At 37.5% G+C, this 13512-nt stretch overlaps 1 non-coding gene across 1 annotated transcript; it reads left to right on the plus strand.

Annotated features, from left to right (window-relative positions):
• Nucleotides 1-1446: 1446 nt before the first annotated feature.
• On the plus strand, nucleotides 1447-1554 carry LOC118715836. Its single transcript, XR_004986980.1, has one exon. It is a non-coding gene; the product is annotated as a U6 spliceosomal RNA (small nuclear RNA).
• Nucleotides 1555-13512: the final 11958 nt, after the last annotated feature.

The following is a 13512-nucleotide window of genomic DNA, read 5'->3' on the forward strand; positions in this document are numbered from 1 at the left end:
CATTATTACGCCCCCAAGAGCTTGTATTCTGCATGTACTTATTTAATAGCCATATTATTACATGAGTGAAAGCTTTTGCTATTTAAAAAAAATATCTATAGTATTGTTTAATATCTAAGACATCAGAGGATCACAGAGCAGAAATGAGCTTCTGGAGATACTCCTGCTTTTTACTTTTTTCTTTTTTTTAAATAGCAAAAGCTTTCACTCATGTATTTAGAAGAAGGCGAGGCAGAAAGGATGCACCTTTTAAAAATGCTCTGCTTTTAGGGAGATCTGGGGTAGATAAGAGATCAACCAAAGGACTTGTATACATGCATATAAGTACAACCAATGGACACAAAATTCTGGGGAGGGAGAGCATGTATGGGAGGGGGAGGGGCAATGGTATATGTACAAAGATAATAATTTAATAAAAAAAAATTTTTTAAAATACTCTGCTTTGAGTAGCAGGTACTGTAAACAAGAGTAAGAATTTGGCTGCTAACCAGAGGATCAAAAGTACATCTCCACAAAATTTTAAGACGATAGTGGTTTTCTTGGCTGTTCTTCAGTCTGTGTCTTCTAGCTGAATGCTGGCTGTCCAGAACATTTAAAAGTGGTTGTGGTGTCTGGCTAAGCCCAAGAAAACAGGATGATAATTAATCACTTGAAACCTGGACTGAATTCTCAATGTTGCTTTAATGGCTCAGCTCTCCTCTGAGCTATCAAGTCCTTTTACAGAAGGAAAAAAATATGTGTAGCCAACTCTCCATTTCCAGCTTTAATGGAAGAACTATTCATTCCACAAATATTTATTGAGTTCTTGCTGTATGCATAGCACTTTGTTAGGTACTGTGTGGCACCCAGAGGAGTAAATAGGCTCAGAGGACAGCAGGGATATGCACAAAACCAAGAGACTATAGTGTCTTGGGAGGTCATGCTCCAGAGGACCCCAACCCATGTCTGTCTGGGAGGATGTCTACCTTCTCTGCATTCCTCACTCGTCCATTCTCAGTTGTTTTTCTCTCAAAATGTGACATTATTGCTTGTTTTACTCTCTCTCTGACAAATTATAGAGAAATATTGCTTCTTTTTAAAAAATATATATCTTATTGATTTTTTTACAGAGAGGAAGGGAAAGGGATAGAGAGTTAGAAACAATCAATCAGCTGCCTCCTGTACACACCCTACTGGGGATGTGCCCGCAATCAAGGTACATGTCCTTGACCAGAATCGAACCTGGGACCCTTCAGTCCACAGGCCGATGCTTTATCCACTGAGCCAAACTGGTTAGGGTGAGAAATATTGCTTCTTAAAAGAGCTGTGTGGCAGCCTGAACTCCTATTTTCCTCTCATTCTATGTGTCCTCTCCATGTCACCCCATCCCGCTCCCTCTTCCTTTTATGCTGCCTAAGATGAGAGAATAAATAGAAATTATATTATTTGGTCTAAAAAGACATCATGGTGCTCGCTTCGGCAGCACATATACTAAAAATTGGAATGATACAGAGAAGATTAGCATGGCCCCTGCGCAAGGATGGCACGCAAATTCGTGAAGCATTTCATATATTTTTACCACAATAAATAAAATAATAATAAAATAAAATAAATAAAAATAAAAAGACATCATGGATTCTCTAGCCAGAGATGACAACAGTGATACAATCAAGATTCAGTGAAAATCACCCATCTGCAAGAAATCCAAGTGCTTCTTTTGACATTCCTGAACTTGACAACTGTCAAAGACTGAGCTAGTGCATTTGCAGAATGAATGAGCCTGGGTAATGACCTTTACCTAGTGTTACAGAGTTTACAAGACTCTTTCACTTACATCACTCTATTTAGTCTTCACAACAGTCTTGTGGAGTATAGCCTGTTATGCCAGAGGAAACTGAGGCTCAGGAAGGTTAAGTGGCTTTTCCAAAATCAACTTTAACAAGAGAAAATCCAGGGCTTGAACTATTTCAGCATTACCTCCCTGAAGCTTTTGAGAGCCCTAGATTCCATAAAGGGTTTTCCCTACTATTCCCCTCCCACTTTTCAACTTCCTCCACTACCGAAATCAGTAATATAAACTTCTTCCTAAAAAGCTGGTTTCCAGAATATTACAACATCTGCTACTCTCTCTACCACCCAGTTCTTTAGAAGATTACAAGATTACATAATATATGGACCATCACTATAGGGACACTAATTACATTAACTACCTTTTTTTTTTTTTCTCTCTCTCTCTCTCTCCACTTGGCAGGTAATGATACTGCAATATATAGTATTTTACTGACCCAAATCATCTCTAGGAACTACCAAATTTGAGATAGAGAAACTGAGTCTAAGCATATCTTGCTAGGATACATACATTGGTTGTTGTTTTTCTTTAACCACTCAGTACATTATAAGAAGAGGGAAAGACCTTACATAATAAAACATGTTTGGATCTCTGAGTGGGTGCTTTATTTTGATATTTGTTCCACGACTTAACTGTTTCTCATATGACTAAGGAAGGGGAGAGAGATCAATGTTCTCAACCTTTCAAGTCATTAAAGTCACCTGGGAATCTTTTTTTGGGACAATAGCTTAAAATATTTATTTATAATAATCTTGTACATCACATCAATATTCTTATGTACTACTCATTGTCTAGATTTATTGCTATTAATAACCATTGCCTATATCTATTGACTCATTAGGAGTTACAGAATGATAATATTCTAATCTGATATTCCTTCTAACATTGTTCAAACTACTGGAAATTTTTTTAAATACACACACATAAGAAATGGTATGTATAACAACTAAACCCAAAATATTGCTACTCAGTTTTTTATCCTCACCTGAGGATCTGTTTTTATTAATTTGAAAGAGAGAGAGAGAGAGAGAGAGAGAGAGAGAGAGAGAGAGAGAGAGAGAGAGAGAGAGAGAGAGAGAGTGTGTCAAGGAAGGAAGGAAGGAAGGAAGGAAGGAAGGAAGGAAGGAAGGAAGGAAGGAAGGAAGGAAGGAAGGAAGGAAAGAAGGAATATGTGACAGAGAAACATCCATTGGTTGCCTCCCTTACCAAGTATATTCCCCTACTGGAGATCAAAACTGCAACCTAGGTATGTGCCCTGACTAAGAATCAAGCCTACAATCTTTTGATGGACAGGATGACATTCAGCCAACTGAGTCACCCAGCCTGGGCATGAATTTCTTTTTAGGGGACATCTCCTTAGAGTACATGTGCTCTGACCCTAGCAGAGACTTATTAAATCAGAGTCTCCAGGGGTAGGACCTGGATGAGTTTAAATCTTCATGAATGATTCTGAAACATGATCTACAGCCCAGCCATCAAGAATGTCTAGACCAGATGACTGCTAAAGTCCACTCCAGCACTACCTATATATTCCACAAGTTCATAATGTACAATTAATTATAGATTGCTGATAGCACTACTCCTTGTTCTCCTATCTCTAATATGGATGGTGAAATGGTGCCAACCAAGTGTTCAGAGAACATCCAGACAGTCTCCATAGCTTGGCAGCAAATTCCTTCCAAGAGCTGCACAGTTGGTCAGAGATCATTTCATTCCCCACCCAAAGGGTAGAGGTTGGTAACTGCAGAGCTCAGGATACCCCTGGTGTTTTCTAGCTCCACACTCCCAGAGAGCACAGGCACATGAATGAATGTCTTACATTCATCTGCAGAGCCAGCTCTTCTTGTCATGAAGTATAGTGAAGACAATACAAAAGGGAGAGACTCAGAGCCAAGCCAACAAGCCATAGGGCACTCTGGTTATCTGCCCATTGAAACAAAGGAAATGCACTTATTGGCATCTAGGGACAAATCCATTCAAATTCTGCCTCTCACGATGTGACTCATGGCAAGTTACCTAATCTCCTGTGTCTTGGATTCATTACCTCTAAAATGGAATAACAATAACTATCTCATTGAGCTAATGTGGGAATTAAATACATTTAAAACACAAAATGCTTAAAATTGTGTCTTTCAGTTAGATTGCTAACCACTATTATTATTTTTTTTTTTTTGGAGCTTGTATGGTGAATTAAAACCAATAACAGGATGAATAGATAAAAACTGAATACACATTGTGGCTTTCAAAAAAAATGTGACTAATGTTTTAAAGACTTCAAGATCAAGAACAGAGTATAATATAATTCTCCTTTTCACATTATAGGGGTGATCATATGAATACTGTCACCTGGAACAAGAAGTCACAATATCTACAAATCTTAGTAAAAAGTAGTTTAAATCTCCATTACTTCCCTAATTCTATAGTTTATGAAAATTCAAGCACTTCTCCTAACCCAACAATACTTCTTACAACTTTCTATGATCACCTCGGACTCCAGCCTCTTCCCTTTGAAGGTCATCCAAAATACCATGTCATATTGACCTAGGTAAGAAATGCAGCACATTCTTCAACTTATACTTCCTCTACAGAGCATTCATGAACGTAACGGGATTGTGAACAATTTGAGAGAAAAATGAAAGTAAGTTTTACATCAAATGAAAATCACCTCCCACGCTCAGTAGATACAGCCATCCTTGAACTCACTATTCTTTGACTCAGTGTTTACATTTACAAAATAGCCATGTGTGCGCCGAGACCGGTTTGGCTCAGTGGATAGAGCGTCCCTGGTTCAATTCCGGTCAAGGGCATGTACCTTGGTTGTGGGCACATCCCCAGTAGGGGGTGGTGCAAGAGGCAGCTGATGGATGATTCTCTCTCATCGATGTTTCTAACTCTCTATCCCTCTCTCTTCGTCTCTGTAAAAAATCAATAAAATTATTTTTAAAAATAAATAAATAAATAAATAAATAAATATTTTTTTAAAAATAGCCTTGTGTGACTCGTGGTTATGGTATTTACTGCATGGCTCTTACCTTGGAGTAGTCTCTTGCCTTAGCCTCTTGGGCTTTTGACCCCAGAGAGTCCCAGACTCGGATCTCCATCTTTCTCACTCTTCTCATCTTTTCAGACCATCCCTTCATTCATGCCAAATCAGTTTGTTTCTCTACCAGGATGCCTTAGCACCTATTGACAGTCATGTCTTTCGGCCTCTACTTACCATGTAACTCTTGGCAAGTTACTTAATCTCTTCAGACTGTTACCTCTAATATGGAACCGATACTAATAACTATTGGATTAACTATATTGAGTTAAACTGAGAATTAAATAAGCTAATATATGTAAAGTGAAATACATATCCCACATGGGCCTAACACAGGTCACCCCAAAGAAAGGCAATTTCGTACCTAAAGGAATTCTGATGATAAATGTTAAGAAATGAAAGTTTCACTCTGTTACACAATTGTAGTTTGCACTATTCAAAGCAGTAGCCACTGGCCACATTTATTTACTTAAATTTAAATTTTCATTCGTTAAAATTAATATTTTATTCTCCAGTAGCACTAGTCATATTTCAAGTGCTCAATAGGCACACGTGGCTAGTTACTATCATATTGGACATGGCAGATGTAGAAAAGTTCTATTGGACAGTGGTAGAACATTATTATCTTCTTGCACATCAACTTAAGAAAGAATAATTTCCACAGTAGTTCAGAAAAACAATTAAATTGGGAAAGACCAATAAATAGCAGATATGTCCCCTTTATCAATCTTTCCTTCTTGCCAGCCAGTTCGAATTCACTTCAACTCATTTTTCCCTTTTACTGCTTCCTCTCCTATCTCAACAGTACTAATATAATGCATTTAATAAATATCTATAAAATATTGTAGAGCTAATCTTCAATGTTATTAAGAACACTTTCTTCAGGATTTATTTTCTTCTAAAACTTCACGTCAGAGGAGATTATGTCTTTCTTTTTATTAATACTATGTCATACCTGGCAAAATACCAGGCATAATCCTATTCATTTTCTGAAGCCATAGCAGAGCTAGGCACAATAGATAACTTAATGAACATTTTTTATTTAGTCCTAGTTGCTTATTGGTTGACAGAGGCTAACATGAGCTGGTATATGTGTGTGTGTATTAAGCACAGTGTCCTAATTCAGGCAGACCTTTTGTCATTAATTGTAGTCGACAAAAACCTGTCTGGAAAGTTAATGAAAGTTTTCCCATTAAACTGCTATTCTTTTGGGCATCTGCTTCCAAGGGAAATGTTATCATTAGTACATGATGGAAACTTTCTTCCAACTCACAGAAGCTTATCCTAAAAGCACACAATGTTTTTCTGGCTGTAGTTCTGAGTATTGGCCGCCAGAATACTCCTGTTTTAGTCTTGGTGAGAACACAAATAAAGAAAAGTGTACTTGGTAGAGAAAAGGTTAATATGAGTAGTTAGTACTTGTTTTCACCCTGAAGAGTAGTTAGTACTTGTTTTCATTAGAAGAAAATAAAAATATTAAAAGTAAATAAAGTATTTTAATGTACTATTAAAATAAAAAAAATTTAAAAATTCCCTACTGAGCCACATAATTTGAAAATAAAATTGAGCCACATATTTTGTCTGTTTTATGTGCAGATGAAAAGGGAATCCAGATTCATATCCAGGTGATTTGAGTCACACTGCCAATCCTTACAAGCTATGTGACCTTGGACAAGACACTCCTCTGAGACTCTTTGTACCTGCTGACATCTCTTAACCTGAGTTCAGATCCCTCTCTTTGGGTTGAAGAATATCTAGAGTCAGTTTTCCCAGGAAATAGATTCCGACTCTGAAATAGAAATTTACTCACAAAAGTTTTATGGAAGAATGTCCTTAGGAACACCTGTGGGGAGTAAGAAAAGCAGGCATGGGTACAGGAAAGAATAGGCTTATAAAGAATTGTAACAGGTCCTCAGCCCGCTGATAATTCTGGAATTGGAGTAGCTCTTCAAAGGTACCCCAGATGGTGACAAGGGGGCTTGGCCTTTGAACTCACACAGTAAACAGCCATGCCATAGGGGCTGTCCTTTGACTAATCGCCATTCACAGAGAAGGATGTGAGCTGCTAGGACTCCCTGCAGTGTGGGAGGTGAGGAGTTAGGTCCTGAAGGAGAGATGTGAGGAGGCTCCCCTATAAAAAAGAAAGCCCATCTCATTTCCTGCTCCAGGAGTAGGTAGCATGCTTTAGATTCAGGTATGTGGCTGACCTCCATGATCCAGACAAGGCAATTGCAAGGGTCAACAATGAGCTACATGTCTTAGGAGTGGGTTCCCTGGAAACAGACCTTAAGGTGAGGATTCATGTTAAATGATTTATTAGGAAACATTTCCAGAACAAGCCAATAGAGAAATAGACCAGAAATAGACGAAGGGTGTCAAGCTCAGCTCAATTCCCTAGGGGAGTTTTGGGGATAGTGTAAATACTTCCTCAGAGTTGTCTCCATCAAGGGACAAGGGAGCTGACATATTTACTAATATACCCTCACACCCATCAAGCATTGGTTAGGGATTGCCTCGAGGAGAACTTAAATTCCCAGCTCTCTCCACTCCCCACATGAAGGCAAATTGAATTTCAGCCACTTGGGGCAATGCTTCAACAAAGACACAGAGGCGGGCTTTTCTGGGACTAAAAGCACACAGGTAACCTGTGTGTATTAAAGCGGTTGGAGAGGTTATGGGTGGAGAACTCATACCCCAAAGTGTGGGCTCATCAGTCTTTAATAAGCCCTCAGTGTTATTACTCAGGTGGGAGCCGAGCCCAACTGTTCCATTCCTTGTCACTGTCTGTGCCCCAAAGTGGGAAGAGGAGATAATCAAATTTGCTAATCACTCCTTTTTTTTTTTTTTTTTTTTTTTTTTTTTTTTTTTTTTGCATTTTAACATGATAACACATTTTCCTATAAGTAAATGCCATCAAAAGAGCACACTTATGTACACTTCTTCTAAGGATAAGGAATAATTTTTTCATCAGAGCAATCCCAATATAGATGAACAAAATACATCATTTTCTTAACTAAAACTAATCTTGAATTCATCCATCAGTTTTTTTCAGAATACATCATCTTCTTGTCCAGATTGTTGAAATAGAGCACTTTTGAAATCCATGCATGGTGCTATTAAAGAATTTATCCTAAATCAGATATGCCTATTTGCATAATATTAGGAAAATTTGTCTTTAGTTCACCCTGTAGCAATTTCTTCAATGCCCTTTCTGAATTACTTTTCAAAGTGATTTTAAAGAGCTTTTTTACAATGCTATCCAATACAAGTATTTAGGAGATTATACTCCCACTAATAATAATTATAGCTGTGTTAAATTTCTTTGTCTCCTTTAAAAAAGTTTAACGAATTTCATTGGGTGATTTCTATCAGCATCTTAGACCCATGTTAAGGAGGGTCATTCCAGGCTAATAACTATTCCCAAATAGTACTTTGTTGTTTAAAATTGAAACATTGAGATAGCCCCATAACAAGAGGAACACTGTAAGGATTTGGATATTAGGCAACTCCCTCTTTTATGGGGGCAATTTAAGGGTACAACCCTTGCTTTATGATGATAAACAAAACAAAAGGAAGTCAACATTAGCCACCAGTGTTGGTGCCCATGTGCAGGTGGGAAAAGAGGGCTATTAGGCAGGCACATGAGCTTTATTAGATCTGCCGTAAATAGGCTGTTTTCCTCCTCTTTTTTCTTAGCGTCTCTTATAACTTTATTGATCCTTTCCACAAGAACAATACTAAACGCATTTCTTAAAAGGCTGAAGAAAGGGGCTTATTCTCTCTCCCTGTATGACAATTTTAAAGAAATGAGTTAGGTTTGGTGGTAGCAACTTTGATGTCATAGTGAAAATTAAACACTCTGTTGATTATTTTACTTAATTCTTTTGACAATTTACATGAAAACGTGTAGTATCTATGTATAAGCATGCAATTTTGGAAGTGCCTAGATGAGAGATCTAGTTACATTTAAAAAAAAAAGATTTATAAAAAAAAAATCATAGACCATTTAAATTAAAGGCAGTATGGAAAACGTTTTGCAACAACTGTTTTGTGAGGTCACCAGGTTAGAAACTATGAAGGAACTAGCGTTTTGCTTGTGTTGTCAAAGTGTGAAAAATATAAATAGATTTATCTTTGGTCAGGTGCAAAGAGTTTAATAGAATTCAGGGACTTTAAAAGAAAGATTACAATCTAAATTGCAATTTTGTAATCTGTAATTTGTAAGTTGTAATTTGTGGGGAATTAAATGTTTTGCTCAATTTGCTTGACATTCTATTGTTGGAACACTTGCTTTGTTTCTAAATATCTTATGATTAAATTACTGTGTAACACATGCAAAAAGAAAACCCTTCTAATCCTTAAAAAGCTACAGAGGGCTCGGACTATCTGGCCCTGTTATAACTCAAATTTCTTATCTGCAGAAAGGAGAGACACAATGTCATATTGCCCGTGTTTTATCTGATTTTGATTGGGAATTCGGGCTATGTTTCTTATTCTGTTGAAGGCATACTGAAATCAGACAAAGGATCTCAAGGTAAAGAACAGGAAACAGGTATTGATTTCCTTTATCCACCCTAGCCTCTTCGTATCTTTTTGTATTGTACTATGATGGATTAGGGGGACAGGCCAACAAATGTTTCACATTTGCTACCGATTTGATGGGCTTTGAAGAAAAGGATTTGAGGGATATTCTAGTAAAGAGAAGAATCCTTAAAACCCAGGTCTGGGTCAGTGTGATATGTAGGGAGGCATATGTTTCCTTGACCAGAAGGCCCCAAGCTCCTATCTAATATATATATATTTTAATATTTTTTTTTTATTGATTTCAGAAAGGAAAAGAGAGAATCGTTGACCAGAGGCCTCCTGCATACCTCTACTGGGGATAGAGCCCGTAACCCATGCATGTGCCCTTGATCAGAATTGAACCCAGAACCCTTCAGTCTGCAGGCCCACTAAACCAAATAGCGAGGCTGTCTAATATCTTACTTAGCTCTCTTACTAAACACACACACACACACACACACACGCACACGCACACGCACACACAAACACTGCTTACTGAAATAAATACTGATGCTCTTCTTAATCTAATATTTCCTTTGGTCTCTTTGTCTTTCCTGTCTCTGGAATGAATAAGGTCATCAAAATGATGCTTTCTCATTCTCACCTATAACCTTCTAAGTGAGTATTTCTCCAAGTCCATAAAGAGAGTGTATCCAAACTATAGAGGGAAAAAATGCAGATCCTAAACCCACTGAAGTATAGTCTTAGGAGGGGGCTTAGGTGTCTGCTTTTTGCCACAAGTCTTGCACACATTTAAGTTGGGAAACCATGTTACAGTTTGTTATATAATATTTAAAGATTAAATTAAATAAGCTAAAGTACAGCCCTTCCTAGGGCTATTTGATGCCTGTACACACACACACATACACACACACACACACACACACACACACCTACATCATTAAGTCAAGATGGTGGCCCAGCTTCCCTGGCCTTCAAACAACCCACCCCAATCCCCTTCTCCCTGCTCCACTAAGGGCTTTCCCATTTGTTTTTCTCAGAAGTAAATTATTTACAACATAATCAAGCAGTCATTGTCTGGATGTTTCCAACTTCTGTCCAATTCTACTCTACCTTTCTATTTTCTCCTGACATTTTCTTTCTCACTCCCTTTAGGAGAGTGAAGTTCAACAAATTGAAAAACTAAAGACAAAGTAATTATAGTAGAAATGTAACAATAAAATGAATGGCTCTCAAATAGCTACCAAGAGGGGCACTGTACAGCGGGCAGTTTGTTTTAGCCTCCTTCCATGTCCACCCCCTCCCCCAACCTCCCTCAGCCCCCATCACACTGGCTACTCTCCCTCCAGCCATCAAGTCACCAAAGAATTTCCCCAAAAGAGCAGGTCACCCAAACTTCCTTCTGGAACAATGCATCTCAGAAAATCATACCTTATACCTTTTTTCATCTTCCCATAAAGTCTCTTCTGTTCTGGCTTCTAGATGAACAAAAACAAACAATGAATTAATCACCAAGAACAGTTTTGATTTGGGTATTTCCATTATGCATATCATTTTAAAAGTCAACTTTTTGGAAATATAATATTCACACAATAAAATTTATCTATTTTAAGTGCAAGGGGTTTTGATAAAAATATACTCATGCAAATACATTCACAATCAAGGAATATAACATTACCAGTCACCCCAAAATTTTATTCCTGCACTTTTGTAGTTAACCTCACCCCATACCTGACCTCCCAGCCCCAGCCCACCACTAATGCTATTGGTCATTATAGGTGAATTTTGCCTGCGATAGAGTTTCATTTTAATGGAATCATTTTGGTGTCTGGCTTTTTTTTTTTTTCTCCCAACATATGGCTTTTGAGTTTCATTCATATTATTGCATGTATGGATAAGCCCAGTTTGTTTACCCATTCTCTTGTAGATGGACACTGGGACTGTTTACATGTTTATGAACAAAGCTGTTACCTCCATTGTGTCAGCTCTTACTTGGATCTAAATTTCCATTTCTCTTGGGTAAATACCTTGGGTCAGAATTACTGCATCATATGGTAAGTTTATATCTAACCTTATGAGAAACTGCCAAATAGTTGTCTAAAGTGGTTGCATCATTTTACATTCCCACCAGCAATGAATGAGCACTCCAGTTTTCCACATCCTCATGAACTCTTAGTATTGTCCACTTTTTCCATTTTAGCCATTTGAATAGGTGTGTAGTGGTACCTCAAGATTTTTGTTTGCATTTCTCTGATGACTAACAATGATCAATATCTTTTTGTGTGCTTTTATTTTTAGCCATACAGTTTCTTTTCTGATGTACCGGTTAAAATCTTTTGCCCATTTCCAATAGGTTATTTGTCATAGTACATGAACAATACTTTTGATACTGAATTCAAAGGATTGATTCTGACATTAGGCATCAGATATAATGATAAAGGGTGGGGTCTTTTTTTATATATATGGGAGATGAAACTTTACCCTATATAAGTTGCAAAGTACTGGAACCACTGTTAAGATTGCCTATTCTTCACGTTGGTATAGCACAGTGATTAGGCACACAGACTAGAGTCACTCAGCCTGGGTTCCCATACTGGCTTCACCATTTATTAAGTGCACGGCATTGGTCAAGGTGCCAAAAGAAACTGTGCCTCAGTTTCCCCTGCTATAAAATGGGGCAATATTTACCCCATAGGGTTGCTGTAATATTTAAATGAGATCATTTAAAACACGTTGAATAGTCCAAAGACAAAGTGAGCACTCAGTAAATGTTTGCTGTTATCAGGATAAAGAATCTGAGTTCATTAAAATGCTCACTCAGCCACATTCTTGCCAGACTCCTTATCTGTACAGTATCATCTCTTTCCTCCAGACCTCTATTCTACTTCTTTAACTTTTTTCTAGATAAGGAGTATCTGGAGACATATTTCTTGCTTTCAGGTGATTTGAAGAAACAATCATAGAGAAGGAGGTAATTTGATGGTAGGTTTTACCTGATTGGGTTTAAATATTGTATCAATTCAATTTATACACATTTGTTCCTTAAAAGTCTAATGTCTAAATTTTTTGTTTTTAATCCTCACCTGAGAATACTTTTTGCATTGATTTTTAGAGAAAATGAGAGAAGAAACAGAGAGAGAGAGAAAGAGAGAGAGAGAGAAACATCAACATGAGAAGACACATCAATTGGTTGCCTCCTACACACACTTAGACTGGGGCTGGGGAACAAACCCAAAACTGAGGTAAGTGCCCTTGGGTGGGAATCCGACCCATGACCTATGGACTTACCCTCTAACCACTGAGCAAAACCAGCCAGGGTAGACGTCTAATTTTAAAATATATATATATTTTAACAAAGTCCTGAGACTAGTTAAAGCTCAAGAAACAGAAGAGAAAATAGAATCATGCCACTAGGAGGCTGTGATAACATTTGATGATCACATTATTTTATTTCAACCCAGAAAATTAGTTGCCTCCAAAAAAAAACACAGAGGAAGTGAAACTTTAAAAATCTGGTCTTTGAACTTCAGCACGCCCTAAAATTTCCTGAAAGCACACTTTAAATGACAAAAAAACTGAAAGAAAGGGGGGGAGGGAAGGAAGGAAGGAAGGAAGGAAGGAAGGAAGGAAGGAAGGAAGGAAGGAAGGAAGGAAGGAAAGAAAGAAGGAAGGATTAGATTAGTAGAATAAAAGAAAAACTATCTCAATAGATAATCTCATGAGGCATAAAATACATTTGGAAAATCCAACCTTCATTCATAATAAAAACTCTAACTAAGAATAGAACTTCCTCAATCTGATAAAGGGCATCTATAAAAAACCACAGTTAACCTCATACTTAATGCTAAAAGACTGAGTGCTCTTAGTGCTTTTCTTCTAAAACCAGCAATAAGGCAAGGATGTCTGCTTTCCCCAATTTTATTCAACCTTGCACTGGAGTTTCTATAGTTAGTACAATCCAAAACAAAATTTCTTTTTAAATTAAGGGCATTCAGATTGGGGGGAGGAGAAGAGTAAAACTTTATTTGCAGGGTACATGGTCCTATATGAAAATCCAAAGAAATCCACAAAAATTCTACCAGAACTAATAAAGGATGTTAGCAAGATTACAAGATCAACA

Source organism: Pipistrellus kuhlii, unplaced genomic scaffold (genome assembly GCF_014108245.1).
Source record: "Pipistrellus kuhlii isolate mPipKuh1 unplaced genomic scaffold, mPipKuh1.p scaffold_m20_p_11, whole genome shotgun sequence".
Taxonomy (NCBI): domain Eukaryota; kingdom Metazoa; phylum Chordata; class Mammalia; order Chiroptera; family Vespertilionidae; genus Pipistrellus; species Pipistrellus kuhlii.